Source organism: Microtus oregoni, unplaced genomic scaffold (genome assembly GCF_018167655.1).
Source record: "Microtus oregoni isolate MIOR12 unplaced genomic scaffold, Mior012 000011F_ref0000422, whole genome shotgun sequence".
NCBI lineage: Eukaryota > Metazoa > Chordata > Mammalia > Rodentia > Cricetidae > Microtus > Microtus oregoni.
The window spans coordinates 15,579,798-15,605,485 of record NW_024543070.1 but is presented as its reverse complement, the minus strand read 5'-3'; the positions used below and the strand labels follow the sequence as shown (position 1 = coordinate 15,605,485).

Below are 25,688 nucleotides of genomic sequence, written 5' to 3'. Positions count from 1 at the left end.
AATAAAACTTAATAATAATTATGGCAATAATAACAATAAATCCAGATTCTCTTTATGTAGCCTGGTTGTGTTAGAACACTGTGTAGACCAAGTTGGCCTCTAACTCACAGAGGTTGGCCTGCCTCTGCCTCCAAAATGCTGGGATTAAAGGTGAATTTTTGTTTTGTTTTTTTGAGACAAGGTTTCGCTGTAGTTTTAGAGCCTGTCCTGGAACTAACTCTTGTAGACCAGACTGGCCTCAAACTCATGGCGATCCACCTGCCTCTGCCTCCTGAGTGCTGCGATTAAAGGCATGTGCCATCACTGCCCGGCCTTAAAGGCTAATTTTTTTACTTTTAAAAACATCATGAAGATACTTGAAAAGAGAAATGACAGACTAGGGTAAAATATTCTTAAAGCGTAATTCTCATGAAAGATTTATGTATAGGATATATAAAATGCCTTAAAAATGAAATAATGAGAAGACTTAACTAAAAATCATGTGATTGTTGGGAGCTGTGAACCCCCAGATCCTGAATTTCTTGTAAACAACTTGTTTTCCCCTGATCTGAGTGCCTGCAGCTGCTCTGAGAATGAGACCCTCAGGAGTTCCTAATGGCAGGGGAGTGGTTTCTTGTGTATGGCTGGAGCATGGCTATCCCTATATAAGCTGCCCCTGGACACAATAAAGGGGGCATTGTTGGGGCATTCCTGTTTCAAGGATGACCCGTGTCTCTGTCTGTGTGTCTTTGTGTGTTTCAATCTTCAGCCCCTTGTCCGGTTCACGAATTGTATGGTAGCGCATAGAGCACAGACGGGCGTCGGGTGCTACCTGTGATAATTAATCTTTATTAATAGTGGGATTTACAGGCACCTAGGAGATACACCTCTGGGCGTGTCTGTTTCCAGAGAGGGTTAATTGAGGAAGGAACCCTCCCCTGGAATGTGAATGGCACCATCCTGTGACCTGATCCTGGACTATAAAGAAGGGAGCAGAACACATACATTTCTTTCTGCTTCTGGCACTGTGTCATGTGACTGACAGCTCACTGTCCTGCTGCCGTAGCTAGGGCCGCTTTTGCTGCTGTACCCTCCCTGTTCCCGATGCGGTGTCCTCTTAGACTGTGAGCCAAAGCATGCCTTTCCTTTCTTCGGTCACTTCTGTCAGATGTTTGTCACAGCCCTGGTGAAATGATTTGTCAAGACACTTCATTTAAGACTAACTAGGAAGCCGGGCAGTGGTGTCACATGCCTTTAATTCCAGCACTCCGGAGGCAGAGGCAGTGAATCTCTGTGAGTTCGAGGCTAGTCCGGTCTCCAAGAGCTAGTTCCAGGACAGGCTCCAAAGCTACAAACAAAACAAAACAAAACAAAACCCTGTCTCAGAAAGACCAAAAAGGAAAAAAAAAAAGTCTATATCAGGAACGATGCTTAACTTGCTGGTTATTAGTGAAATGTAATTAAAACATAATGAGCTACCAAGACATGCCTACTAGAATACATAAAAACCAGGGGCTGGAGACGGCTCAGTGGTTAAGAGCATCTACTGCTCTTCCAGAGGACCCAGGTTCTTCAATTCCCAGCACCCACCTGACAGCTTACAACTGTCTATAAATCCAGTTCCAGAGGACCTGATACCCATGGCAAAACACCAATGAACATAAAATAAAAATAAATAAACTAAAAAAAAATACACAGAAATGAAAGAGACTGACTTTACTGGTGTTGACAAGGCAGAAGGTATGTATTCATCTGGATGCAGTCCTGGCAAGAGCGTAAAATGACTCAGCCACCTTTTTGCTTTTCAGTTTTTACATAAACAGAAAAAGAGTGCCATCGTGACGTCTTCTCACATGTGTGTCCAGTCCTTTCCACATTCTCCTTTGCCACTATCACTTCTTTCCTGCCACCTCCTGTTGGTACAACCACTGTGGAAAGCAGTTTCTACAAGGACTTGGTGTCCATCTCTTGTGTTCTATAGCCGTTCCATTCCGAGTTATATACCTGCAAGGGGAGAAAGCGAGGAAGCAGTTTGTGTGACTGCTCACACACACAGCTGTGTTTCTGGATCTGAGACCCAGAGGTAACACGAGTGACCATTTATAGAGGGCTGAATGAACAGGCAGGGGCAGCCAAGAGGCTCTGTCGAGAACGTGCAGTCTGTTTCTGCACTTCATCTTCACGGCAGGATGTTTAGGAGACACATTCCAGCCTTCTTCCATCACTTTCGGATACTTCCCTGTCTCTTTCTCTCTGTCCCTGTTTTTCTCTATCTCTATTTCTCTGTCTCTGATTCTCTCAGTGTCTCTGTCTCTCCCAGTGTGTGTGTGTGTGGTGTGTGTGTGTGTGTACGTACACATGTGTGCCACTGCATGAGCGTGGACGTCAGAAGACAACTTGCAAAAGTTGGGTCTCTCCCCATATGAGTCCTGAAGACTGAACTCAGGTCATCAGGTTTCATAGCAACTGACTTAATTCACTGAGCTGTCTCACCATCCCTACTCTTAGTATCGATCTCTCTGAATTCTTGGAGCATCCTGGATGTGTTCATGAGATTCCATTACCGCACCTAGGTTGCCTTTTCCTTTGTGACTTCTCATCGTGACCTCCTTAGCCTGGGCGCATGTGTTTCTTCTCAGGACTTCTCCCTCAGAGTACGGTGGTCTTGTCTGTCTTACTGTAATTCTTAACATGAAAACATGACAGATAACACATTTATGAATGTGTATGCTTAGAAATAGTCATTCCTCAAAGGCAGGAGATGCCTACTCTGTAGATCTTTCTCCCCTGTGGGGTGCTGAGAATCAAATCGAGAGCCTGCTAGCTATGATCCTTAATCTTGATTGTTAACTTGATGGGGCTTACATTCACTGTGGAAGCAACCTGGGCATGTCTGGGAGGGAGTCTTTAGATTGGGTTTATTGAGGTTCAAAGAAACACTCTAAGTGAAGGTTTAGAACTGAATAAAAAGAAGGCAAGCTCCGCACCAGCCTCCCTCTGCTTCCTGACCTCCCGTCAGGACCAGGCGTTTTAAGCTCCTGCCTCCAGGGCGTACTGACATGATGGACTGTACCCTTGCACTGTGATCCAAAATAAACACTATTTCTTTCTTTTATAAAAATTTATTTTTATTTTATGTACATTGGTGTTTTGTCTGCGTGTGTGTCTCTGTGTGAGGGTGTCAGATCTTGAATTTACATATAGTTATAAGCTGCCATGTGGGTGCTGGGAATTGAACCCGAGTCTTCTGGAAGCGATGAGTGCTCTCATCCTCTGAGCCATCTCTCCAGCCCAGCCCTCCATTTCTTTAGTTGCCTTTGCCAGCTAGTTTCCTGCAGCTGTAAGACAAGGGACGACTGCACTGGCTGAGCTCTGAGCTCCAGTCCTAGTTCTTCCTTCTCTTTTGTCTTCTTTTTACATTTTTTATTTGTTTTTGTTTTTCAAGGCTGGGTTTCTCTGTGCAATTCTAGCTGTCCTGGAACTCACTCTGTAGACCAAGCCAGTCTCCAACTCAGAGATCCGCCTGCCTCAGCCTCCTGAGCACTGGGATTAAAAGGCATGTGCCACCATCGCCTGGGAACATCTTTTATTATTTATGACATTATATGAATTGACTCTTATTAAGCTGAACAAATGTTCCATTTCAGTAATAATACCAATGACTATAACTCAGATGCGTTTCTGGGTTAATGGGGCAAGAGCTCTTCCCTGCTGCTCTCACAAACACCTGGCAAAAGCGACCTCAGGGAGAAGTGGTTTCTCTTCACACGCGGCAGGCAACACCTGGCCCCACCGCATCCAAAGACAGGCAGGAGAGAATGAAGAATGGGTACTTCTGCTCAGCTTATGTCCCCCACCCTCTCCAGGATCCCAGCCAGGAAGTGGCACTTGTCCCACCTCAGGTACTGAGGTGACAATGGCCCCCTACAGGCATGCCCAGAGCCTGGTCCCCTAGGTGACTCTAGTTCTGTCAAGTTGATTCAACAATAATCATGTGTACTGTTAGCTAGAGATTTTTTCCCCCTAGTTTCCTTATTTTTGAGACAGGGACTTATGGTGTAGCCCAGGCTAGCATCAGACTGAGAAGCCTCTTGCTGCCGTCTCCCTAGTGCTGGAATCACAGGTGTCCACCGCTACACCTAACTTTCTTTCTGCTTTCTTGCCTGCCTGCCCACCCATCTGCCTGGGTGCTGGGATTACAAGTGTGAGGTCGAATACAATTCTATTTTATCTTTATAGTATATACAAAGGAAACTATTCATTCCTAAATAGATATTTAGGTTGTTGCAGATCTCTTTTATTTTGGCTTTGTCTCACCTAGCTCAGACTGGCCTTGAACTCCTGATCCTCCTGCTTCTACCTTCCTCCTGAGTGCTGGGATTGTAGGTATAGGTATGTGGTTCTCTACATTGCTGAAAATATGACGTGGTATTAATATCTCTTTGAGATTATCTATCTATCTATCTATCTTGTATCATCTGTATGTCTGTATTGATGTGGGGTGTGTGTGTGTGTATACCACAGTGCATGTGTGGAGGGCAGAGTCCACATTTGTCTCCTTTTGTCTTTATTTACATGGGTTCCAAGGATCAAACTCAGATCAGGCTCACAAAAGCAGGTGTCCTTTCCTGTTGAGCGTTCTTGCCAGGCCAAGATCCTACTTGCAGTGCCTTTAGATTTACCAAGCAATGGGGTCGTTGGATAAAAGGGTAGTTCTAGCTTTAAGGTTTTACCATTCCCATGCCGTTTTCCAGGGCCTGCTATCATTCTCACCAGCAATGCAGTTTCCCTTGTACTTGCTGTTTTCTGTTGCTTTATAATAGCTCTGCTGATTGGCTCTGGTAAGGCAGTGGCTTCTGCTGCTCTTTCCTCCTCTTCTCTTCCTCCTCCTTCTACCCCTTTCCTTCCTCTCCCCCTCCTCATCCTCATAGAGTCTCTATATGCAGCTCAAGCTGGTCTCAAATTTGGGATCCTCTTGCCTTTACCCCCCAAGTGCTAGGGTTGAAGGTGTATGCCACGACACTCACCTATCCAAGCATCTTTGCATATAGCTGTTGGCTATTAGTGTGTCTCCTTTAGAGAAATGTCTGCTTTTAAATTGGACTGTCATTTCTTTTTGTTGTTGTTGTTGTTATTGCATTATGGAAGTTCCTTACATGGTTTAGAAATTAACCCCTGACCAGAGACACAAGTGACAAATATTTTCTCTTTTTCCTCATAGGCTCCCTTTAGCGATTCTTAACATAGTCCATGGCCATTACAACATCAAAGAGTCCTGAGCCAAATGCTCCTCGACAGGAAACTGGGTAAGTAGATCTCAATCCATGCATATAATGCAGTTACTTGTGTGAGTTTAGAAGACAGATGGCTCTGAGCAGATCAGTGTGGAGATACATAAATAAATGCAACGTTGAGCAAAATGAGCTGTTTTTTTTTTTTTTTAAAAAAAACACATTTATTTTATGTGCATTGATGTTTTGCCTGCATGTATGTCTGTGTGAGGGTGTCAGATCCCCTGGAACTGGGGTTACAGGCAGTTGTGAATTACCATGTGTGTGTTAGGAATTGAACCTGGGTCCTCTACAAGAGCAGCCTGTGCTCTTAGCCACTGAACCATCTCTCCAGTCCCAAATGAGAAGATTTTTTTTTTTTTTTTTGGTTTTTCGAGACAGGGTTTCTCTGTGGTTTTGGAGCCTGTCCTGGAACTAGCTCTTGTAGACCAGGCTGGTCTCGAACTCACAGAGATCCGCCTGCCTCTGCCTCCCAAGTGCTGGGATTAAAGGCGTGCGCCACCACCGCCCGGCCAAATGAGAAGATTTAAAACCATGGAATATGGCAGGGCTGTGGGGTGTTCACCTGGAATGAGTGACGCTGTGGATTTTGTCCCCAATATTAGAAAATGACAAAAACCAACCCAAAATTCCTACAGAATAAGATTCTGATTTCAAGAAACAAAAATTTATAGATATGGATATGTGCTATTGTTTGTTTTGTATTTGAGAAAGCCTTGTTATGAAGTCCAGCTGGCCTAGAACTGCTACCAGTCTCTTGCCTCAGCTTCTGTGTGCCCAATTACAAGTGGGCAGACATCTGGTGCACACTTGGGAGCACACACACACATACATACACACACACACACAGAGTCACACACTGTATTGATGTATTCTTTCTTTTTTTTCCTTCCGAGACAGGCTTTTTCTGTAGCTTTGGAACCTGTCCTGGAACTTGCTCTGTAAACCAGGCTGACCTTGATCTCCCAGAGATCCACCTGTCTCTGCCTCTTGAGTGCTGGGATTAAAGACGTGCGCCACCACAGTCCAGCATTGATATATTCTTAAGCAAACCTAGAGCTATGGGTGTAGCTCAGTGGTGGAGTGCTTGTTCTACATGCATGAGGCCCTGGACCTCAGAAGGGAGAATCAAAACCGACAGCAATTTCTTAGACCCAGAAAGACCTGGGGCATTAGAACATGCTGGAGGAATCTTTGCTTTCATTCTCATGTGGTGGATTTGACTGTTCGATATGAGCTTGCTTTGCTTCTGTAATTTAAAAAGCACCAAGGAAATGAGGAAAACATATCTGACTGGGAAGATTACTGTATAAATGTATTTCAGACGTCTTGAAAAACGCGATTCTTAGGCTGATTATGCCATTGTGGATTTTGGTAGCATCTTCCTAAAAAATGTCACTTTCACTTTTCTGGTCTTGTTTTTACCTTCAAATATCCTTTTAGAGGCAGAGTACACAGAGACCTATGTCCAAGGAAGCAAGACACAGTGTCCACTAAGTCAGAGGCCATAGACTGAGGTTTCCTTCCCATGACTTCCAGCCCAGGGTACATACTAGAAAAGCCCGGTTTCAAGCAGATGGGAAAGGTAGCTGATGAGCTTTGGAGGCATAGATTCCTTTTGACTCCTGGCTTTATCAGCTACAAGCTGTGTGATCTTGGGCACGATTTTTTGTTAGGTTTTTGAGAAACCAAAGAAACTTAGAACTCTGTATATAGTACGGTCTAGCCTTGAACACAGAGATCTACCTGCCTCTGCCTTCCAAGTGCTGAGATTAAAGGCGTGAGCCACCGTGGACTGGCTGGCTTGGGAAGATTCATTACCTCCCTTTTTGAGTGTGGGTTCCTCATCACCCTCGGAAGTGGTTTAGTTACAGCAGTATTATCGGATTATTGAGAGGTATAAATGTGAAGCGCCCCAAAGACAGTGATTCCTAACTGTTTGTTTTTGTTTCTCTGGGGATGGACAGCCCAGCAGCTGGAAGAAATTAGGGTAGATTAAAGGAGTCAAACGAGGAAAGGAAGAGTTTAATACAGATTGGAGATACAATTCCATTTCCTAGTCACTGTCTCCCTCCGCCTTCTCCCTCCCTTTTTTTTCTCCTTTTAATTAAGCCTCCTGTTGTTAAGTGCTAGCAGATGTGTAAGTGGTAGCTCAGTAGGAACTGAAGGAAGGGCCTGAGGCAATGCTTTGCAGTATGTGGAAGGATGGGGGGCTTGCATGGACTGGTGAGAAACAATCACAGAACAAGGGACCGGTTTGTTCTTTGTAGAGCTGCATCCACTCAGAAAGCCAGGGCCTCTCAGATAACCCTTCAGCTGTGGGTTGCCTGACTCGTTATGAAAATACCCAGCCATGGCTAACCCTAAGGAACCCATAGCCCAACTACTATCACAGTAGCCCTAAGGCCCAAAACTCTGGGAATTTCTGAGCAGAGTCAGACTTTTCTCCTGATTTCTTTGTGCCCAGAATGTCTCTGACCAAAGGTGCTGACTACGAAGGCATCCCGAGCTTTTCCACCTGCCTGGCAGAAAATCTCCAGGGTGAGTCCTGTGTGTGCATGTGTGTGCATGTGAGAGGAGGGAGAAGGAGGGAGGAAAGCAGACAGAGGCTGGGAGGGAGAGGGGAGGAAAGTGGCCATGGGCGTGCCTTGGAGAGTACCTAGCATCCCACGTAGGTCTGCATAATGTAAATATCAGATATCCAGGATATCTGATATGTGATCCCTGTGATAGGGTCATCGAGCCCCAAAAGGGTTGAGGCCACAAGGTTGAGAAAGAACTGTTCTACACCGCACTTGCAAAGTAACAATGATATCTTACTTAGTCAGTGTCCTGTAGTTGCGAAGAGACACTATGATCATGGCAGCTCTTAGAAGGGAATGCATTTAAAGGCTGGCTTATAGTTTCAGAGGTTTAGTCGTCATGGCAGGGAGCTTGGTTGCATGCAGGCAGACATGGCTCTGAAGATGTTCAGAGTTCAACATCCCGATCTGCAGGCAACAGGGAGAGATGGACCCTGGGCCTGACTTGGGCTTTTGAAACCCCAGAGCACGTGCTCAGTGACACACTTCCTCCAACAAGGCCACACCTACTTCAATAAGACCACACCTCCTAATCCCTCTCAAGGGGTGCCACTCACTAATGACCAAGCATTCAAATATATGAAATACATGAGCCTGTGGGAGCAATTTTTGTTCACGCCACCACAGATGGTAATAGTTAAAAAAGTATAGTGTTTCCATGTGCTAGACACTGTTCAACACACACACACACACACACACACACACACAGTTATGTATTTTGGTTTTTTTTGTTTTTTGTCACACACATTTATGTATTTTGGTTTTTGTTTTTTGAGACAAGATTTCTCTGTAGCTTTGGTGCCTGTCCTGGAACTTACTCTTGTAGTCCAGGCTGGCCTCAAACTCACAGAGATCCACCTGCCTCTGCCTCTCGAGTGCTGGGATTAAAGGCATGTGCCACCGCCGCCTAGCTATATGTATGTTTTTAAATTCTTTTTTAAAATAAAGTATATTTATCCTAGGTGTTTTTCACATCATGTATTTTGATCTCCTTCATTAGGGAATGAATCCCTTTGAATCTGCCCTCTGCCCCTGAACTCCCCCCACCCCAATAAAACAAAATCCAAGAGAAACAAAGGAAGAAAATAAAATGAGAAAAATAAAACAAAAAAAAAAAGAGGAAGGAATTAAAAATCTCTTCATGAGCTGGGCGGTGGTGGCACACGCCTTTAATCCCAGCACTCAGGAGGCAGAGGCAGGTGAATCTCTGTGAGTTCGAGGCCAGCCTGGTCTATAAGAGCTAGTTCCAGGACAGGCTCCAAAACCACAGAGAAACCCTGTCTCGAAAAACCAAAAAACCAAAAAAAAAAAAAAAAAAAAAAAAAAAAAATCTCTTCATGGAAGCTGCAATGTGACCCAACAAGTCACACCGTATACCCCTTGGTCCATACATGTCTACTTGCAAGTGTTCATTGATCTGGTCCGAGGCCCCTGGTCTCCATGATATAACTGATGCCTGGGCCCCCACTAGGATTCTTCCTGGACATTGCGCTGGTACCCTATGCTGTGGAGATCCTGCAGCTTTTGGTCTGAGGGTCAGGTTCCTTCATGTGCTCCAGCAGATCATAGATGGGGTAGATGTTGGGGCAGGCCAAGTCATCACCCTGGGTCTGGCCTTGTTCAGCTGTAGGGTTGGTCTGCCAGATGGGAAATGGGGACAGCTTTCCCATGGTCACAATTTCGGACCTGTGCTAACCATGTTGGCTCCATGGTGCTGTCCTGGCGAGGTGGGGGGTCTGCTCTCCCAGGTGTTGCAGTTGGTGGGGGTCAGGGATCAGGGATGGCCCTCCTGCTCTTAGGATCACCGGATCAGCTCTCCCACCTGCCCCACATGTTGATTGGGGGGAAATCCCGGGGGGGGGGGAATCCCTACCCTGCCCAAGTGGGAGAGCCATCCCTGCCCCCCACCAGCTGCAACATTCTGAGGAGCAGGCCCTGCACCTTGCCAGGACAGCAGCCATGAGTCAGATGAGGGGTAGGGCTAGGTCTTCCACACTCCTGTCCTGAGGGTTGGCTCACCTATGCTTTCATCAACAGGGTCATCTCTGCTGTGCTGCCCAGATAAAGTACCAGGCTGGCCTTCCTGTGTGTTGCCACTGGCCAAGGGGTCAGCTCCTTCACCATCTTGACCCACTCCCTTCCTCTCCTGCTTTAAATTTGCCTCTGTCCATAGGTCTGAGCCATTCTCTCTCTCTCTTTACTGTTCCTCTGTTCACTGTAACAGTGGCCTTCTGGCTGGTGCTGCAAGCTACCAGGTAGGCCTGTGTTTTCTCTTTGAAGCCTGGGGTGGGCAGCCAGCCTGTGTGTAGGTCTCCCAGTCTTGTTCAGGTCACTGTGACACAAGACTAGGCCATGCTTTCTCATCACAAGGAGATTCTTACAGTGCCCTGGTTGGTGTGGTTGGCTGCTTTCTGTCCACCCCAGCCAAATGACATGAGTGGGGGCCTGACTGTAGTTCCACTGTGGACCAGTGTTAGAATCCCATGTTCCTGCAGACCCCAGAATCTGGGGGAACGTCTCCCCGCCCCACTTTTTTTTATCTTTACAGTAGTCCTGGAAGCAAAATATCTTTTTTTTTTTTGATTTTTTGAGACAGGGTTTCTCCATAGCTTTTGGTTCCTGTCCTGGAACTAGCTCTTGTAGACCTGGCCTCGAACTCACAGAGATCCGCCTGCCTCTGCCTCCCGAGTGCTGGGATTAAAGGCGTGCGCCACCACCACCTGGCTGCAAAATATCATTTTTTTCCAGATGGGAAACATGAGACATGAAAAGATTAAATAAAATACCCAAAGTCGCTAGTAAAAACAACGAAAGCCTGAGGTTAAAGAACTGGCTGAGCTTGAGGGTCCGCAGTGTTCGTTGTAGCGCCCGATTATTGCCCCTCAAACTTCTGAGCCTGCATTTAAAAGTGGGAGCTATGCTGGCATCCGAGAGGGCTGACTTCTCTTGAGATTTCGGCAAAGGACAGGGTGCGGTCCCTATCACACATTTGCACACATTTGCCTGGTGCCCTGTCTGGCCAGCGCCTGAGTAGAGCAATGCACCTCAGTCTCCACTAGTCCCCTCAATCCTGATCAAGTCCCGCTCACTTTACCTAGTAACCCATTTTTTTTTCCTATGTGTGTTTGTATTGAATCTGGGCATTGAACTTGGAGCGTCATGTCCCACCAACGCACATTTCAGCTCTGCTCCTTTAATCTTCAGTTTCTGGGCCTGCCTTCCTTCCTTTCTTCCTTCCTTCCTTCCTTCCTTCCTTCCTTCCTTCCTTCCTTCCTTATAGTCCTGGCTGTCCTGGAACTCTCTCTGTAGACCAGGCTCCCCTCTAATTTAAAAGGATCCACCTGCCTATGATTCCCGGGTGCTGGAGTTAACCGCGTGCACCACCACCGCCCGGCTCCCCCTCTATGCACGCACCACCATCGCCTAGCTCCTCCTCTAGATTTTTAGAAAAATGGAGAGTACATTACTGTCCCCCTGCTAAGCAGTGACATATCTCTCACTGTGACTTCAGCCTCATTTTTAGTGTGAAGGGGAGGGAATCTGGACCAGGCCCTGTTCCCTTCTGAACTTGGCTGTGTCCTGGGGCTGTCCTTTTGGTATTGCTTTATTTCCTACTGTGTGGTTTGGGGAGATTCTGCTAGAAGGCCAGTTAGAGACTGTGGTGGTCAAATTAGCCAGCCATGCAGAAGGCATCCAAAGAGAGTGCCAAATAGCCAAACTACAGCTACAGGGCGCTTTTGGTGAAGGCTCTGGCCAGAGAGACGTCACCCAGGTTTTTTGTCTTACTGTGTAGCCCAGGTCAGCCTCAAACTCTCCACCTCATCGCTTCTGTTTCCTGTGGGCTGGGGTTGCAGGTTGGCACAATCACAGTCAGCTCTGGTGAAAAATGAATTTTTATTATATTTTGAGACAAAGTCTCATTGTGTATCTCTGACTAGCCTTTTACTAGCAGATCAGGCTGGCCTGGAACTCAGAGATCCACTTGCCTCTGCCTACTGAGTGCTGGGAGTGAAAGACTGATAAAAATTTGAGCATTCTGTTAGCAGCTAGAAGTTAAAAAAGTTTTGAGTCTGTGAGATGGCCCAGTCTGACCCACACACAAGGTGGAGAGAGAGAACCAGCTCTTTCAGGATGTCCTTTGCCTGTGCACACACACAGAATAAATGTAAATTTTAAAAACTAAAAATTTTAACAGTTTTATTAAAAAATTATACTTGGAGAAAATGCCTTGCTTTTTCTAGCTGGGATCACCAAAGGTTTTTTTTTTTTTTTTTTTTTTTTTTTTTTTTTTTTTTATGTCTTTCTTTTCATTGTTACAGTCATTGTAAGAAAATTGTACAGTTTTATCCGATTTTTCTGCTAAGTTTGAACACCCCTAATATTCTCCTTAAGTGGTTTGGGAGATGGAGCAAGAGGTAGTAGGGCAGCTGAGGAAGGGGCCTTTGTCTTGTCTATTGTCCCACCAGGTGAGTTGGGGGCCTGAGCTCCAAGGAGCTTTTGTGTTTCCAGCTGTGCCAGGGGATTAGAGGCTTAGGCTGACCTCGGGAGTGGGTTTTATTGTTACATCTTCTGAGACTGAAGCCATAATGTTATGGTTTTTGTTTTGTTTTGTTTTTAACTCAGCACCATCTGCTCCAAGATCTCCACAGGCTTAGGGCTTTCCCCCAAGTCCCTCATTCTAATGAGTGCCCATATCTAGAAGAGCGAATTCACTCTGGGCAAGTGACAGATGTGTACTATGGAAAATACAGTCAGTCAGCTATCAACCCGGTCGGTCTGTGACCATTTATGTCACCTCAGCAGGGTGAAGAGCCTAGCTCTCTGCTATGCAAAATAATAGCCTGACTTGCAAGACTTGGCCGCCCTGTATCAGACAAAGGCCTGCAAAGAGTTTGAAGTAAAGAAGTTAGTGATAGTAGCGGAAGCTAGAATGCACGGCTGGGATCGATGCCCACGTGAAGGCGCGGACGCGATGCACCATGGGAAGCCGAGTTTCCTTTGATAAAGCTCTGCCTTGAGAATCGGCGCAGTCCTGAGCGAATGTGCATGGTGCAATTAGAGGGACACTTTGATGGGAACAAAGCTGCTTGTGTAAGTGTGTGTGGTGGTGGGGTGCCCAGCTCTCTTCAGCAGAGTCCGGAAATTCATTCTGTAACAATGAACTGTAATTCCAAGTCAATGACACCTTCTAAATCCTCTCAGACTCTGCCCAAAATTATAGAGGAGGGATGGCGAGTCAATTCCGTTCAGTCAGAACTGGATAGCTGTGTACTTTACTCAAATGTCTGGGATCTAATGGAGATGGGCCGGCAGCCAGGAGCAAAGCGAGTCAATACAGGACTTGGAAGAACGCGGCTGCTGGGGGCAGATAATGAGGAAAGGGTTGGGATTTGAAAGCATGACCTCGGAGTCTTCCTGTGTAATGAACACGGCATAATGGAGGCCTGAGGCCTGATCCCGGGTGCACCTGTGTCTGAGCCAGCCGGCCAGCAGCCTGACTGTATCCTCGACAACGTGGTGAGCCCGGGGGGAACCTGAAGGCTTTCAGACTGCCTTGTCTGTGCAGTGAACAGAGAAGGAAACAAGTCATTTCCTCTATGGGAGATAGGCATGGGTCTTAGCGGTCAAGGACTTGAACTTGGTTTAGAGACCTAGTGCCCACCTAGTGCCCCGTTTGCTAACTGTACAGACCTGAGCTCTTTTACGCTGGAGTCTTCGGTTGATCTGTAAAGTGGGGGAAGGAAATTATAGCACTTATCCTACAGGGTTATTATGAGGACTGGGTAAGACAAGGGATTTAAAAAGCACTTTACAGTGTATAGGCACTACACTTGAGTACTTGACAAATATATCTGTTACTAAGGAATATGGTCATGGGGTTGGGGTAACAGGCCCTGTGCTTGTTCACCAGTGCCAAGGGGAGTTGGGGGAGGGAAGAGTGGCCCAGATGACTGAGGGGTAAGGGTGCTTGCTGCCAGGCCTCATAACCTGTGTTCAGTCTCAGGGACCCACGTGGTAGAAGGAGAGAACTGAACCCAGAAAGTTGTCCTCTGGCTACATGGGCACCACAACACATTGCACACATATATGTATGTGTATACACACACACAAACGGATATAATAAAAGTTGGAAAAAAGGGGAAATGGCCACTATATTGATGGTTTGTCTTGTTCCTGTGACAGGACCTACCCACAGAAGCGACTTCAGGAAGGGGTTGTGTGGACTCACAGTGTGAGGTACATTCACCGTGGCGGGGAAGATATGGTGGTAGGATGACGTGGCTGAGTGCAGTGAGGAAGCAGAGATGGTTGCTGGGGTTAGAACTTGTGTTTTCCTTTAAGTGGTGCTGCCCATGGCTCTTTCCACTCTCAATTAATACAGGCTGATATTCCCTCACAGACATGCCCAGAAGCTCCCAGAAGCTGGCCTCCTAGGTGGTTCTGGATTTCTGTCAATTACCACTGTTAAAATATAATGATAACTATGTTTTAATTTGTCCGTCTATGCGTTCTGGACATGGCTTCTTCTACTTTGTTCTCCACTGGTAACCTCGGAAAGGATATAGAATGAACAGGTCTTTAGAACAAGACGCTCACAACCTTGACCTTGAAATCCAGACTCACATAGCCTCAAAAGGCAGTTTTTCTGAAGTTGAAGTGGTTTTCTGGCTGCAGAGGGACCGTGATATTTGATTTTCTCCCTTACAGAACCTTGAATATCTCAAAGGAATGCTTCTTCCGGGCTGACATGCTGTGAGTCACCCAGGAGACCATCTCTCTAGCAAGTGATGCTTCTGCTCCTTGTTCTGAGACCACATTTTAATTCAGAATGACCTTGAGCCTCTGTGGTAGCTTGACTGAGATAGACTTCTTCACTTCCTTGAAAAGACTCAGCTAGTTTGGGGATGTCAGGCACTTCACTTGTTTGGTAGCCTATGTTTCCTGATGGTAGGGATGAGGGTGTGGTGTCCTTTTGTGGAGTTGACACTTTCCAGAAGGTTGGACACGCCTTCATGAAGCTGGAGAAGCAGTGAATTCTCCTTGGATCTCCGTGGCATGCTGTATTCCCTCACCTGTCTGTGTGGAGGGTATGTATAAATATCCTCCCAGTCATACGGCCACCGTCTTCACTAGAACAGCTGTGCCCACACGCAAAAGATTATAGCTGAGCTTATTGACCCTTGACCTGACATCACAGAAGAAGAGTTGGGAGGGTCATGGGGCCCACACTGGAGCATCCAGCTACTCTCAGCTCCTCCCAGCCAGTTGTATACAGTTCTGCTCTCATTGCACAAGGCCTTGGGGCTCAGTGAGGGGCTTGTTTACACTGTAGGGGAAGAGTACAAGGGGAAGAAACTCCTCCATGACCATTGGGGAGATGTTGTCTTTGTGGGGAGCAGTCCTTCCAGTGTGGCTGCTTTCAAGCCATCCACGATTCTGCCTATAGTCTCCCTTCTTTGCTCTGTAAGTAAGCCTAGTAAATTCATTGGTTTCCCAGAATGCACACTGGTGGAATGGTACCCTGTTTTGTGATTGGGACATTAGGATGAGGGGTCTGGCTGTTTACATCTTCTCCAGGGAAGGTGTTTTGCCATCAGAAGGCTGGACTCTCCCAGGTTTCTGTGCATCTCATCTGTTTATTTCTTTTCTATAATCTCTGTGGTGTACATGGATTTTTATTTGGGCGCTAGCTAACAAAAAATGGCATGGAGACTTCTTATTAATTATGAAAGCTCGACCTTGGATTAGGCTTGTTCCCAACTAGTTCTTAGAACTTAAATTAACCCTTTTTTTTTTTAAATCTGTGTTCTTTTATGTGGCTTGGTTGCCTTTACTCTGTACTCCCCATCCTGCTCACTCTCTTTGGCTGCTGATCTGCCTCTCTTAGAGCTCTCTCTGTCCAGATGTCCCACCTATACCTCCTGTCCAGCTATTGGCTGTTTAGCTTATTATTAAACCAATCACAGTGACACTTCCTCACAGAGTGTAACAGAATATTCCACAACGCTGTGGACCAATGGTTTGGGGCACCTTTGTCATCTTAACAGTTTTTCTTAGTTATCTGTGTACCTCTAAGCTTGGCACCCCAGGCCATGGATAGACGTTTCTTCCCAGGAGTCGTCTCACAGTAGGAAAGGTGAGAAATCTCTAATTGATTTTTATGCTCTTTTTAAAAGTGCCACGTCTTTGGAAACCTGAATCTGCTTGACCATACTACCAATTTGGAATATTAATGGTGTAGTTTAATTTTTTCTAGTGTATTTATTTGTTCTGCGTATGGGGGTGGAGTGGAGTGGGCACAGCATAGTGTGCACAGAGGTCAGGAAGCAACCTGTGGGAGTTGGGTCTCTTTTCCCATATGTGGGTCCTAGGTATTGAACTCAGGTTGTCAGGTTTGACAGCAGACACCTTTACCCATTGAGCTCCCTCCTCTTCCCCACTTTGTTTTTCTCTTGAGACAGGGTTTCACTATGTAGCCAAGGCTAGCTTTCAACTGTGATCCAAGTGCTGGGATTGCAGGTGTGAGACACCAAGGCTCCTAAAGAACTTTTTTTTAAGGAACAAACAAAATTTGTTACTATAACAGATTACTTGAAATATTGGACTTACATAGAAAAAAAATATATTTTTGGCTCTTTGTATCCACCACCTGCTTTGAGCCAGAATCTAACTTGTACCTTAGACTGAGCTTAAATTCATTACACACAGAGTGGCCTCCAATTTGTGATCTTCCTGTCTCAGCCTCCCAAGTGCAGGAATTACAGGCATGTATCAGTATGCTTGGCTTGACTCAGGTTCCAGGCCATGGTTGAGGGTACCTTTTTTTTTTTTAAGAAATAGTTTTTGTATAGAAATGTTTTATCTGCATGTATGTTTGTCACACATGTGCCTTGTGCCCACGGTGGAGGTCAGAAGAGGGCATCGGATCCTTTGGAACTGGAGTTACAGGTGGTTAGTTAGCTGTCACGTGGGTGCTTGGAATCAAACCTAGTTCCTCTGCAAGAACAGCCAGTGTTCTAAACTGCTGAGCCATCGCCTCAGCATGATAATTTGTTTGGAACCTCTGTGGACAGCGCTTGCTGGTAATGATGGGAGCATGCAGTAAGTCGAAATGCTTGCCTTATGGCCAAGAAGTTCGCAAGCAAGCAAACAACAACAAAGAGGCAGGGGTCCTGTGGTCCCTTCTTCCTAAGGACCTCCCAGAAGCCTTTTTCCCATAGGTTCATTGCATCTTTCAGTAGTTCTACCCCTGGGGATCAAACCTTAGCAAGTGGACCTTAGAGGGCTATTTACTGCATGTTTCCTGGACTGGGGGGCAAGGGGCTAGTCGCAACTTTGAACAAGCCATAATCCAGAGGTTCAGGTACCATGACAATGGACCCAGTTTTGTCTTCTCTTTTCATGGTCATTAGAGGTCCCCAGGTTTGTTTGTATTTCAGCCTTCTGTTATTATTGTTTAGTTTTTTTTCTTTTTCTTTTTTTGAGATAGGTTATTACTTTGTAGCCCAGACTGTCCTGGACTCAGATGTACGTGCTAGAACCACAGGCACAAGCCACCACACACGGCATTGTCTTTTATTTTCTCTGTCTTTTTTTAACAGTTATTTTTGTGATGTTGGGAATTGAACCTAGGACTTTGTGTTTTCTCAACAAGTGCTCTACCACTAAGCTGTGCCGTTTGTTCTTTAAATACACTTTTTATTTTGAGACAGGGTCTCACTAGGTTGTCCAGGCTCGTCTAACATTCTCTTTGTAGCCCAGTCAGGTCTTGAACTCTTGTTCCTCCTGTCTCGACCTCCTGCATATCTGAGATTAGAGGCCTGAGCATTCTTTTTCCAGGTACTGCCTTTTTCCTTCTTTTCTTCCATCCCGATTGCTTTGTTTTGCTCTTAATGTCACGCATACGGGACCCGCTTTGTTCTCATGGACTGTCCCCGTAGTTAGACCACAGTTATCTTGGCACTGCCTCTCCTCTTGGGTTCCCCTTGCAGCTTAGCATCATTTTCATGTCTGATCAGCATGGCAACAAATTAATGATGTTGAATATACAGGATCAAGGGCAGACCCAGCAGCTTGCCTGACACTGACCCTGCAGGCCTTTTGAACACGGATGAGCTTTTCTCAAAGCTTGTGCAACAGTAGCATCCTGCAGGGTGCACATCAAAAGTCAAACCAAGACCAGATACACAGAGAGAATGTTCCATGCCACAGCCCCTACTCCAAGACTCACAGACTATCAGTGCATACCAAAAGCTGAAAAAGGGTGATGTCAGATATAGTTTTCTGAACGCATTTGACTACAAGGGGTCTTCACCCCTGCCCCACCATACACCACTTAGTACAGTCTGTCACTGGTCTTCTAGGAAGCAGAATTTGAGGTGAGCTTGTGTGGGTGTTCAGCTTGTTACAGCCTATTTAGCATTTTATTCTGTGGTTCATATTCCTCTGTTGTTGATTAAGAGGGGAAAATGATAGAGGATGTAAAACACCATGAAAAACATGTGTCTTGCCAGTTACTTCTAAGTCTGCCCATGAGGCATGGGTATCCTCATATTATGGGTGGGTCATGTTATGAACTAAACTCAGGTATATTCTCAAGCTCCCAGGAAACCTCACGCTTATGAGTATTCCCAGTAACAGTAGGAATTGGAATGTTGTAACAGTCCCAAATATCGAACTCGGTGCCCGGTTCATCATAAGTTGCATCGTGTGCTGCCGTCCTCACAAGAAACCGAGGCTGGATAACACCGTTCTTAAGAAAGTTCAGCGTGCCAAACGTAGAAAAGTTCCTTAAGGGGCTACAATAAACAAGAACTAGAACCTAGTGTCCACCCAAATGTGGCTGACCCCAGAGCCATGTACTCAACAGTTTCACTGTTACTATATTTTTTCTCCCATACCTGTGAAGTCTCCAGACATTTTTCCATGTGAGCTTTGGGATTGACACAGTGCTCCGTCAAAATGAGGACATCAACAAATTAGATTGCTTGCTCCCTGAAGGGGCATTTGTCCCTCCGTGGAGGCTCTGCTGCCTATCCAGCAAGTAAGTGTGTGGGATTAGAGAGCCAGATGTCATGTGAGCGGGACAGGACGCGCACCCACAGGCTGCACATCCTTGACAGGCTCGCCTTCCCAGCTTGCCCACGAGTGTCCCCTACCTACTCTGTTCTATTTTACCCGTTCTTACAAGCTCCTCTTAGTTCTCATCTTTCTGTGTGACCTCAGCTTGTCCCCAAGGAAAACCACTAACTACTTGGCTCTGCATTCTAGGTCTGTGGTGACCTGCCAGCTGACATCTACAAGGCTTGGAGGTGACCTACTTTGAATGAAATGCTGGCTTTTCAGTTGCATGTTCAATAGGCTGAGTTGGCAGCGTGTCAGCGGACTTATGTCATCTAGGGATTGTGTCAATTTCCTCCCGCTTTGGCTTCCTGCTGGCAGATACCCTCAGGGTGCTCTTGGAAGCCAGAAAGTGTGGGAGACCCCTGAGGGAGTGCAGGAAAGGCTGGACAGAGAGAGGTGCTGGGAAGACCCAGACCTAATTGTCAAAGGGGGAAACGAAAAACATGCCTAAGAAAAGAATCTTCTAGAACAAAGTGACAGCACCCTACAGTGAGGTGACTCCCCACGGAGCAGCTTTCCTCCAAAATGAACTCCCTTCTCACCCCAGTCTTGTGTCTCTCCCCTCGTGCCTTCTTCAGTCGGGGTGTTAAAGCGGTATTACTTCTCAAACACACTAATGACCTACAGGGGTGAAGGCAGACTGGTTTCTACCCTTCTGGCTCTGATTCCATAATGCCCCTTCCCTTTCCATGATTCGTCTTGTAGGCCTTTTCTTCAGGCTCTGTTAAATCTCTCAAAGTGTAGCTGTGTTTGGACCCAGTTTCCCTTCTGCAAAGGCCACACATCCAGGTTCCTGCCCTGTTGCTGCCATTCTGCAGCCACAGTGGATGAGACCTTGAGTTTAGATAGTGCATGCTCAGAGCTTTGGTCTATCATCTGGGGCACAATAATGCAGTGAGCTTGTCCCCTGAGGAGCGGCTTCAGAAGTGCAGGCCCCCCTTTCCCTGTCAGAGTTAGATGAGAGATTCAAGATAGCAATGAGGACATTTAACTGGGGCCACATAGGGCCATCCTCAGATGCCTGCTCAGCCCCAAGGTCCCCTCCAAGGACTGCCTCTCTGGTTAGAATTCTTTTTTCTAAGTTGGTTAAAAGCTTGGGTTTATAATTGTGAAGATTAGTCTCGGATTTTCCCGCCAGAAACTCTTTTCTTAATGAGTACGTGTCTCCGAGGGATAAGAGGCCGTCAGCTGACTTCCTCCTTGGCGTCAGTCTGTCCTTTTTCATTCACCGGTGTTGCATGGTCCTAAGTGTTTGTTGTGCACTTTGTTGCCAGGTGCTCACAACAGCCAAGGCTCTAGCCTTAGGGTGTTGATGGTCAGTGATGGAGAGGGAGTCAGGAAACTGTGTGCCTCCCTCTGAGCATCCTCTGTGCCCAATGATGCTGATGCTGTCATATGGAAGGAAGGAAGGAAGGAAGGAAGGAAGGAAGGAAGGAAGGAAGGAAAGGCGAGGACTACCTGACATGGTGACATTCTTGAAAAGGACCCAGGTTCATTTCCCAGCACCCATCTGGTGACTCATAACCATCTATAGTTCCAGTTCTAGGGAATCTAGCATCCTCTTCTGACCTCCTCAGGCACCAGGTAAACACATGATGCACAGACATACATGTGACCAAAACACGCATACACAAAGTAATGTAAAATAAATCAATCTAGAAAAAAAATGGAGTCTGATGCTGAGTTCTAGGTTACAGACACAGAAATCAAGCAAGCACATTGCTGTTCCCTGGAAACCAAGGGGAAGATCATCACCATATAAATAATTTGAGTTTTGAAAATCTGGGACCCATGTGTGATAGACGAACAAAAGATGTCCAGCATCTGTTCCTCCTCTGGTTATACCCTGCCCCACCAACCTTGATATCATCTACTAGGTGTGTTTAGCACCCCAGCATGTATCTGCGTGCTAGCTGTTCAGTGAAGTCTGCAGTCCCTTGGCAAGTCTGTTCTTTAGAAGACCGGCCACCCTTCCTGCTCCTCATTCTGTAGGCATGGTCTCCCCACTTCCCATTACGGTGCCACAGCCCTTCATGCCTAAAGTTAGAACCAGATTTTGTGTAAGTAGCATCACTATGGTTTGCCCAGTGGTTCAAGTTACAACGTGTGTTCCCTCTACCCATGGCTTTTCCTATATTCACAAAACTACTCTGAGCTTCAGTTCATGATGTAGTATTGTCATCTGTCAATCTGTTTGTGTTGATTTCATTGGTTAATAAAGAAACTTCCTTGGCTCATTTGATAGGCCAGCCCTTAGGTGGGTGGAGTAGACAGAACAGAATGCTGGGAAGAAGGGAAGTGGGTCAGATGCAATGAAGCTCCAGCCCAAGATGGACATAGGCTAGACTCCTACCTGGCAAGCTACTGCCTCGTGGTGCTACACAGATTATTAGAAATGGGTTAGTCGAGATGTGAGAGTTAGCCAAGAAGAGGCTAGATATAACGGGCCAGGCAGTGTTTAAAAGAATACAATTTCCGTGTTGTTATTTCGGCTATAAAGCTAACCATGGAGCCGGGTGGGACGAAAAGCAGGCCTGCCCGCAGCTCCTTCTACAAGTTCACAAGTAACAGATGGACCATTCTAGAAATAAGCAAATTACGCTTTTAGTTACTTTTATTGAAGGGCATGGTTATAGTTCTGCTTCTGCTGCTTTTCTTTATATGTTACTTTGCCTGGCTTAAAGATAAAGCACTATTATAGGTGGGAAGATGGGGGACGCCATTGTATGTATATGAATTGAAGCTTACCTGTGGGTTCAGGTATCCACTGAGGGTATTGGGCAATCTCCTTTGTGGATAATGAGAGGCCACAGTCCATGGAGGATGGCGTGGTGGCTCTCAGAAGTTAAAATGCCTCAGCTAGTTCATTTTCTGACTAGAAAGCCACATTTTTTTCCCCTCACCGCATGAAATTGCCATTTCCATCCTGGATACCAATAGAGATACTTGTTTTTTAGGAAGGGCTGGGGCATTGGAAAAAATCTCCTTACCTAGCATGCATGAAGCCCCAGGTTCAATCCCTAGTACTGAACGGGAAACAAAACAAACCCTACAGTCAAATCCTGAATCTAAAGGATTTTTCAGCCCCCGAAATCTCCTCCTCCTGCCTGTTGTTCTTGTCCTACCCTGATGAGACTCTAAAGCTGGCCCTGAACTGCAGGCTGGGTGGGGTTCCCAGTGAGTGTTCTGTTACTGTTTAATAGAGGGTGTGTTGTGCCTCTCTTGGCAGTGAGACCAAGTACTATTTTAGTGGGTAGCTGGGCCCAGGGTCGATACCAGCACAAGATGGGAAAACAGTGGCACAGGATACTTCTCCCAAGGCAGAAGAAAAGTTTCACTGGAGACATTCCCCCCCCCCCCCCCCCGGAGCTGCCTGTCTCCCAGGAGTCATCCAAGGTTTGGGTCTTGGGGCCGAGGGCTCTTGCACAGACCCACAGAGTGAGTACTGGAGTGTATGGAGGGGCATTGGATGGACTTGAGAATGGTTAAGCTAGCGATTTCAACAAAGGTCAAAGCCAGTTGTAGCCTCATCTTCTGTGAGCTAGGAGTAGGCTCAGCCTTGACCACCCAGTTCCTGCTCTCACAGAGGGTATGTCCCAGGAATGGACATACAAGCAGGCAATAAAATCAGTGTGATGAGTTTTAATTTTTAAAGTATTTATTTTTATGTGTGTGTGTGATGTGTATGCATGTTTGTGTGCAAGGGTGTAAGAGGGCCATAGCATACATGTGGAGGTCAGAAGATAGTCTCAGGTCGTTTGCCCTTCTCTTCTACCTTTTTCCTGAGGCAGAGTCTCAGCTCAAGGCACTGTGGCTTTGTGATGATCTGCAACCAATGGCAACAGAGGATCTGTATGTGTTTTGATTTTCTTTTTTAGTTACATTTATTTGTTCATTGTATGTGTGTGGTGGTTTGAATGAGGATGGTATCCATAGACTCATTTGTTTGAATGCTTGCTCCACAGTTAGTGGAACTGTTTGGGAAGGATTAGGAGGTGTGACCTTCTTGGAGGAAGTGTATCACTGGGGGTGATATGGGCTTTGATATTTCAAAAGCCTATGCCAGGCTTAGTCTTTCTCTCTGCTGGCTACCTGTGGATCAGGATAGAAAGCTCTCAGCTACTGCTCTAGCGCCATGCCTGTCTGCTTCCTGCCCTCATGACCAAAGACAAAGCCTCTGAAAGTGTAAGCAAACTCCCAATGAAGTAATTTCTTTTATAAGAGTTGCCTTGGTCATGAAGTCTCTTCACTTTAATAGAACTGTAACTAAGACAGTGTGTGCACATTAAATGTGGACACATCACATACATGTGCACACATTAAAGGCAAGTTTCAGTCATCAGCTCTCTCCTTCCACCATGTAGATCTGGGGATTGGACTGGTCAGGCTTGGTGGCAAGTATGTTTATCTGTTGACTCATCTCTCAAATCTCTCTTTCTCGCCTCTCACCCTTCCCATATATATGTCTGATTTTAGACCAGGTCTCTCTATGGTGTCCAGATTGTAGGGGGAAGCTGTTTGTTTGTTCCCCGCTGCCCTGACCCAAAATATTCATACAGAAGCAGTATTAATTACAACACTGCCTGGCCTATTAGCTTATCCATATTTCTATCTCACTCTTATTCTTAAATTAACCCATATCTATTATTTTATGTTTTGCCATGAGGTTTGTGGCCTACTGGCAAGGTTCCGGCTAGCAACTTGTGTTTCTCTCCTCTGGCAGCTCTGTGGTGTCCCCCTGACTCCACCTTCTTTCTCCCAGCATTCAGTTTAGTTTTCCTGCCTACCTTTATTCTGCCCTATCACAGGCCAAAACAGTTTCTTTATTAATTAACCAATAAAAACAACACATATACAGAAGGACTTTTCACATCACCTCTTCTTTTCTGTCTAAATAAAAAGAAGGTTTTAATTTTAACATAGTAAGATTACATATACCAAGACAGGTATCAAGCAAGAATTACAGTTAGAATATTTATATCTACTTTATCTTTTCTTATAATTAAGGAAAACTAATTATAACAATCTATTCTTCAACTCCATCAAAGACTCCAGAAGGATATAATATTACCTAAGTTCCTAAGTTTTTAAAACATTTTAGATGCCATATTCTGAAGGTCTCTGAAAGATTTGAAGAATACCTATCTAACTGAAATATATTTCTATATATCTAGAAAGCATAACTAACATGATTACAAGCTTGACTATTATAGATGATTATCTATTAACCTATATTTCTTAATTATACATTATATTTTAAATGAGCTACACAAACATAATACCTTAATCAAGAGCAGAAATATATTTATAAAACAAAAATGATTTTAAAACTTGTATCAATAAACCAAGATCCATACCAATGCAAATCTCTATTGCATATCCCCCTTTAAATATAAACGTTTACAGACATTTATAAACAATATTTGGGAATTTGAGCATAGTTTTCTCCAAACTGCTTTTTGCTTTTTTTGGGTGAAGTAATTTTTTGGGGGTGTTCACAGTGACCTTTTGGGGTGGTCTTCTTGGTCCATTAAACTACATTAGTCTGGAAGCAATCCTCTGGTTCTTATCCTCTGTGGAAACAAAAGAAGAATATCTTTTCCAAAGCTACAAATTCTTAGATCCAAATTTTGTAGCCAAGATACCGTTAAAATATATATGTTATAATAATATAGATAACACACACACACACACACACACACATATATAGGCTTAGCAGCCTATACAGTGAAATGTCTCATTGTACTTAGCTCCTTCACAGTCAAAAAAATTGAAAGAAAATACAATAATATACATAATCCACATTCTCTATGTATATACCATCTTTATGAAGCTTATTTTTCTTTACTCCTTTTAATCTATGACTGTCTGTACTCTGTCTCTTTAAAGACTTTGTTTTTTTTAAATGATTTACTTCTTTGCATAACTCTCTATATTCGTTTTCTTCTCTCTACCAAGCCTATATATTTAATCTAATACTGTGACCCATTTAGAGGTCTTGTTTATCTGAATCTCTTTATTGTGTATCTGTAATTATTTTCTGACCAGAAGTGCCTTTTTAAAAAAATGCTAGGCAGGTGTGGCTAGGGCCAACTCAGCCCTGCCTGCTTGTTTCGCCTAGTCCAACATGGCAGAGGCATGCTCGTTGCCTCTGAGAGCCATGTACATTACTTCATTTAGGCACACAGCAGGTCTATGTTGCCATTAAGCAAGTTGCAGACCCCATTTAAATGCTCCATAGTTAGACCTCCCAAAAGAGGCAGAGCCATTTGTGCTGAGGAACCAGGAAGCCTCTTAAAGGACTTATAGTTTTTGCTGCTACCACTGAGTCAATAAGCCTTCTCTTAAAAGAATCATCTACCAGAGCCCGCTCGAGAAAATGCTGCTACCAAAAAGCCATGCTTAACTCTGTTCTTTGTGTCTAGAATTCCTTTTTAAGCTTTTTTAGGTTTTACATGGATATAGTTGACCTCTTTGGTACACCAGTGTGTAGTAGGGAAGACTACTTGTTTCCGGCTGCTCAGCCCTGAAATAATCACATAAAAACTATATTTTTAAAATTACTGCTTGGCCAATCACTTAAGCATATTGATAGCTAGCTCTTGTATCTTTGGTTCATCCATTTCTATTAATCTGTATATCTCCACGTGGCTGTGGCTTACCAGTAAGGTTCTGGTGTGTCTGTCTCAGGCAACAGCTATATGTCTTCCCT

At 45.2% G+C, this 25,688-nt stretch overlaps 1 long non-coding RNA gene across 2 annotated transcripts in view; it reads left to right on the top strand.

The window, feature by feature from the left end:
• LOC121453136 overlaps positions 1-25,688 on the top strand; it is a 99,558-nt gene that overhangs the window by 63,492 nt on the left and 10,378 nt on the right. Inside the window, exons 2-4 of one of the 2 annotated variants that reach the window (XR_005974973.1) lie at positions 5,201-5,285; positions 7,738-7,811; positions 9,890-9,967. This is a non-coding gene — a long non-coding RNA (uncharacterized LOC121453136). Of the gene's footprint in view, positions 1-5,200; positions 5,286-7,737; positions 7,812-9,889; positions 9,968-25,688 lie in introns of those variants that run through there. The other variant, XR_005974974.1, reaches the window with a different exon arrangement.